Raw genomic sequence first — 6671 nt, forward strand, 5'->3', positions numbered from 1 at the left:
ATTTCTGTTCAATCAGTGCAGAGGCTGATATTTTCTGGTGGGTTACAGGGTCTCAACCAGCCCAGAACATTGCAAAATCCTCAACTGCCTTAAAGAAAGTTGGTCAGGTAGAAGATTTTCAAAAAATTGATTGACTGATTTTGATGTTCTTGATAAATCAAAGTAAATTAATTCAAAATGGTCTTTGCAACCTTTGGAGAGAAACGTTTGTACACCCCTTGTCCATAGTTGTGAATGTGAGTGTAAGTGCCTGTCAACAGTTGGAAGGCAAGTGAACCTTTTAGAATTCCCTGCAATTCTCCATGAATTGGTCACAAAATGTGATCTCACAAGCCTCACAACAAACACAGTCTGTCTGAACTAACACTACACAGATTGTTTCCTTTTTATTTTAATTGAATGTAACAAAAATAAGAGGGCGCAGGGTGGAAAATGAATGTGAACCTTTGCCATCTTCCCCGTGTCTCTGTCGTTGCAGGTTTTGACACAGGTGTGCTGGACTCACTCAACAGCTGCACCTCGTCAACTAATCAGCAGCTGCCCTCCTTAAACTCATCTTGGCCGACACCGCGCAGCCAGATGGTCAACACTATGTCAAGTTTGTACCTCCAGCCGCTAAATTAGTACTTCCTTTGAATTCTTTATTCTCGTCCAGCATGTTTGCATTTTTCATCTCCAGCCAGCTTCCTGTCTTCACTTCCCACAAGCCTGCCTTGAACCGAACTTCCTGCCAACCTGAACACAGCACTTGGATTCCCTCCCTGACCACAACCCGTTCCCTCCAGCACCTCATAAGTTTGTCTTAATAAGCATCTCATCATCACTATAATCTGTTATTCTCTTTCTTGTCTTCACTTGCATCCTCTTCACCTTTTGGAGCCATAACAGGTTTCACATTGGGATATATTTGGACAGACCGGCACTGAAACAAATAGAATACAACTCACCATTATGCAATTAGCGGGGGAGCCCTGCGCTTGTTTGACTTCAACAAGATAGTCCCATCTTGGTGTAATCCTTTTTTCTTTTCCAAACTCGAGAGGCTTGCCTTTGAATGACGGCTGTTCGGGACCCATGTGTTGAAGCAGTTTTGATGGCTTCATTACCTAATTTGCAAGCCTGCTGCGACATATTGCGCAGAGTGGGTTTGGTGCGTCTGAGTGAACTAGCAATGAACCCGCACTTTAAGTAGGACTGCTGATATTGTCACATAAATACAGCTTTTTTTTTTTGGATACAACCAATTGGCACCCATGATCTCTTATTCCACCGCCAAATGGATGTAAACAACAAAGATGGCTTTATTCCAATAAAGTGTTGTTCTCGTTCATGCAGTCGGTAGGTACAAATCATCACATTGTGTTACGTGAAGTAAATTATTTCAAATAACTAAATTAACGTAATAAAAGGTATAATCATGTACAGCTACATTATGTGTTGCCATTTATGGTCTGTGTCTCTCTGGCGATGGCCATTGTTGAGTGACGTCAGATTGAAGCTGGTCGGTGAAGTCGGAGTCCTTTTTCTCCCTGACTTTGCAACATGGAGCATCCAGTTCAAAGGGGTTATCCAGTGAACTTTTGCTGGTCTGAGGTCACAAAAGTTTGACCTCATACCTTCCTCGATCGCATTGGATGCAGATCAGATCATATTTTATGACCAACCTGTTTAAAAATCCAAGCAATTTTATTTATTTTGAATACTTTTTCTTTATTGAACATACAAGCCTTTCGATAAACATCAGGTAGAAAAAGATTTTTTTTATCTTTTATTAGACACCAACACCCCCCCCCCACCCACCCACCACCACCACCACAAAAAAAAAAAAGCATGTGAAAGGATTATGTTTTGTTTTTATCTATATAATATTTCCTCATTTCTCATTTCCATCCAATTTGATACATTACCAAATTTTACCTTTATCCACAGTGTTGTATGAATTCACTAAATAAAATACGCCTGAAGGAATAAAAAAAAAAGTCAAGAAATTTTAAAGGGTTCACCTACTTTTTTTGCAACTGTTTGTGACCAGGCTATACACCCTGTCCGGCTTTTTATTTAATTCCTTACCTTCCTGTCAGAAGGAAACTGGGAAAGAAATGATCAAAAAATGAAGCTTATCTAAATGATTGTTGCACCACCGTTTTATTTTATATAAAAGCACCCATTTGTTCAAGAATATAGAACAAACTCAAGTAAGAATGTTTTGGTGCAAGGTGCCAAACTGAAGAAATACATCATTCGAAGGACATAACCGAGTAACATCGAGTGCCTCCATTGTGAATTGTGGCAGTCATGCTTATGTTACATGTGTTAGGAGATTCATATCGGCATGTCATTTGGTTTTGGCCAAGAAGTTGCGAATTTCTTTGTGTATTTTCATTTGTTGTCAACAAAAGTGTGCTGCTAAAACATCTAGTATGTATTTATTTGACAAATAGTGATGTGTTTACTCACTGACAAGTGGAATACAATGGCAAAGCAGGTTTCAACCCCAAATCACTACATTTGTTGAATAGCTTACAGCAAGACCTCCCATCCTTTGAGAGATTTTAAATGTGAGGCTTTCACAGGCAAGTTCCGGTCATGCTGTAGTATATCTGCATCTTATCTCCAAAATGGGCAGTAAGGTGGACTAGTGCTTGTGTTTGTTATCAAAAACATGCATGTAAGATAATCGGCACACTATGAAGAACCCAATATGAGTGTAAATGGTTGTGACGTTCCCTGTGATCCCTTGTGCAGGCATAGCGTGGAAAAGCGACATCGAAATGGGATGGCGGAAGCGTCGAACAGTCATCTTCTTGGGGATTGCTGTCCACTGACTAAATAAGCAGCTCACCTAAAAAAAAACAGCAGGCAGTGCAACATAGCTGGAATGACCTTTACTTAAAGCAGTGTTAACTTCAATTAAATTCAATACACTCCACCACAGTTTAATTAGACTTTCACCTCCCGGTGTTTCCTTATAACGAACAAAAAATTAGCTGCATGAACTCCAAAAATAGTCGGTCGTTATAGCAGCATGACAGCGAGAACTCAACAAAGAAAAAAAAACAACAAATGTAAATGCCTTCAAATGTTCTGTTGTAACGCAGAATTACCAAAAATGAAACAACGCTTTTGTTGTCTTCCCATTCAAGCATCTCTAAGTAGCACAATAAATGACTTAATTAATAAAGTATGCCAAGCAAAATATACATCACCAAGGTCTTATAATGCAAACGAGCAGAAGTAACTTTGCTACAGTGTGTACCTCATACAAATTAACACCTGCTACAGCTGCAATTTAATAAATGAATGAACAGGTCCCTATTGAGGCGATATTTACTGTAAATATCCTCTGACGAACACAAAGCTTTCTTTGGAAGTTCTGTTTTGTTTTTTGTAATTTTTTTCTATAGCAAGGACAGTTATTCACACAGAAAAGAACCATTCAAGACAGGGCAAACTTCAGTTTACAGTATGCATTTTTGCAGAGAAGATAACAGACTGTCCTCTTCCTCAACTGGCCCTGAAGATGAATGATGAATATAATATTAGCCTCAAATACCCCATTAACAGGGAAAATTGCAACATTAGTTTGTTCAGAAATGAAAGATTGATCCATTATTTGTCTCTTTCAGCTGTGGATACAGTGGGTGCAATAAACCCAGAATAGTATAGCATCTGTAATGCGCATGGGCTGTAATGAATAATAAATCCGGCATGAAATGAATAGACCCACACGCATTCTCACAAATAAAACATAAGACTGACGCACATCACCCAAAACACAAATTACTCCCAAACTTCTCTTATAAATGTAATGACATCTATTGATTGACTACTTTGCCCCATTAGTGTCGATATATATTTTTAAACCTACACAAAGGAGTGCAAAGGGAAGAATTGGACACATAACTTCACATGAGTGATATCCACATGTCTGCCACCCTTCCCTTAATGTTCTTCTTAAGTCAACCCCCCCCCCCCATCTGTTCATCCAAATGCTTAACACAATCTGGCTCCCTACTACCATCAGGTGCACCCACGCAACCCCCCCCCCCCCCCCCCCCCAAAAAAAAAACCTCTCCATTATTTTTCCTTCAAGTAAACTTGCTCTCGTTTATCCTGAAATAAGCATGCAGACTTGGGAAGGAGGAAAGTCGGACGCATGTAACACTAACACCAACACCAGCCCTTTATTTCAGCCTGATGTGTGAATCTTTCTGCTTTTCCTCCTGACCTCTCCAGAATACCAGTAAGGGGAAACAGCTTCAGACAAAAGGCGGGCAGACTCAAAAGCACTGAAAGGGGATCGGGAAAGGGCAGGCAGGGGGAGTCTTTTTGAGATGCGCTGGGACGAGGCCGTGCCAGCCTGTAAATCACCATCAGAAAGTCATTAGAAAGCTGGCGGGGCCGGACGGAGACGGCCGCACAGATTGCGCGCTCCCGTGCACAATACCGGCAATGAAGTGGAAGGGACGAGGGAGTGTCCGCAGGCAGATTTCTTTGCACTGGTTACTGCACCGGCCCTAAAGTTTCCCCACAATCTGTGCGTGGGTGTAAAAGGGTGTATTCATGAGGTGTTAACTGTTTTGTTAATCGTGAGGAATGTATTCAAAGTGTTGCGGCAATCAGCGGCAGATGGGCTCCAAGGTGATGGATAGGAGCAGGAGTTAACTAAGAATGAAAGGGAGAATAGATGTTGAATTAAACTGGACGTTATCAAGATGGCGGCATTCTGGTGCCAATCCATGCTGCTGCTCTACTCACAGCAGGCTACCGAATGATGCGTGTGATGCTTTCTTTACGAGTGGATCGCTATCAAAATTTAGCGAGTGTAAAGTTATTGCAGCCTTTAGAAGAAGTCATCAATCCATTTTTGGTGGTGTTTGTTTCCACATCAGAGTCCAGGATGAGCTGAAGCCTGAGCAAAAGGCGGGAAGCCGAAAACCTGGACTGCTCGCCAGTCACGAAAAACAATCTATTCAAAGTTACCTGACACTGCGGGGTTGTGGCAGAAAGGGGAACTACAGTACCCTAATGTATCACAGTGTATGATGTGGCAGCGGCGCACACTTACATGAACGTACGCATGCAATAATAATAGTGTATGATATTTAGATAAAGCATTTTATGGCATTTTTGGATATCAGTCAGCCCTTGTTCATAGCTGTGTTATGGTGTGGAGCGAGGATGGTGGGGAGATGGACCCAATGGCAGAGAAACACGGCAGGGAGACAAACGGGAAGGACAATATATGGAGCTTTATTTTCAATGACTAAATAAATGACTGGACGGGACGTGAGCAGACTGGGCATGATGTGGATAGACTTGGCATGGCATAGCTTAGCAGAACATGGAGACTTGGATTGACGTGGACAGACTTGAGGTGACGTGGACAGACTTGAGTTGACATGGAGACTTGAGTAGACGTGGAAACTTGAGTAGACGTGGAGAGGCTTGAGTTGACGTGGAGACACTAGACCAGACGTGGAGACACTTGACCAGACGTGGAGAAACTTGACCAGATGTTGACACTACTAGCATGGCTTAGCACACCTCAACCGGACAAGACAAGACAAGACAATGCTCCCACGACGCTTGAACAAACACCACTCCCTAAATACAACACTAACGAGACACTAACAAGACACACCTGGGAAGCACAGCAGGCAGAGGGCACTAATTAGCAACACATATGGGAAGGGGCGACACACACAGGTGGACGAGATTAACTATGATGAGACTAGGGGAGACAAAACCGGACAAAAGACAACATACACCCAAAACTAAACCAAAACCAAACCCCCCAAAACTGAAACATGACAATCTGTGAACGTTCATAACTTGAATGTTCGAAAATAGAGGACGATCTGCATATGTATGTATTTAATACATAACATTTTGTATGCGCCTCACTCACACACATTCTGATTAGTTTCATGTTTGTGGAAAACTAGCATTTTCATCTCAGAGGGCAGCCATTTTGCTACTTCTTGTCAACTGAAAATGACATTAGAGTTGCTCTGTGATCAGATAATGACCAGTTACGGCTCAGCTTGTGAACACATGACCAAGCTCAGGAAACAGGTGAACCGTGATTGGTCCTTACTCGTTACCTGAGCAACTGTGATGTCATTTTCAGTCGATACCCAGTGGCAAAATGGCAGCTGAGGATAAAAGCGGTTAGATTTTGATGCTTAATTCATATATCCCACAAACGCAATATCTTTCTACTGTGTCGAAACAAGTGGGGGCACATAGAAAATATTTTTTATAAAGACATGTTTTGGGTTGACTTCCCCTTTATATTGGAGATATACTGTGCAAACAAGTATTAATTTGAGAAGTGGGCAAATACTTTTTAATGACACTATGTAATACAGATATCTGCTTTCAAATATAGGGAATACAAGTTCAAATAAATAAAATAAATCATCAAAATACTCAAGGAAAGGTACAGATTAAGTTGAGTAACAATTGCGCTTCATTACTTCCCACCCCTGCTGCCATGATTTGCATGAGAAACCCACATGACCACAGGCCAGGGAGAACATGCAAACTCCACAAGGAAGGGCGGAACAAAAGTGGCTTCTCCACTGCAGACACACTTTGAAAAACTTTTCAATTTAGCCTATACCCACTGTGGGAAACTGAGTTGGTCAAAAGAGTCCAACCCAGAA

At 41.6% G+C, this 6671-nt stretch overlaps 1 long non-coding RNA gene across 1 annotated transcript; it reads left to right on the forward strand.

Moving 5' to 3' along the window:
- Nucleotides 1-448: 448 nt before the first annotated feature.
- Nucleotides 449-1428, forward strand: LOC144027011 (uncharacterized). The gene is made up of 2 exons (XR_013285353.1): nt 449-598; nt 680-1428. It is a non-coding gene; the product is annotated as an uncharacterized LOC144027011 (long non-coding RNA).
- The last annotated feature ends 5243 nt before the right edge of the window (nt 1429-6671 follow it).

The sequence above is a fragment of the Festucalex cinctus genome, chromosome 1 (assembly GCF_051991245.1).
Source record: "Festucalex cinctus isolate MCC-2025b chromosome 1, RoL_Fcin_1.0, whole genome shotgun sequence".
Classification (NCBI taxonomy): Eukaryota; Metazoa; Chordata; class Actinopteri; order Syngnathiformes; family Syngnathidae; genus Festucalex; species Festucalex cinctus.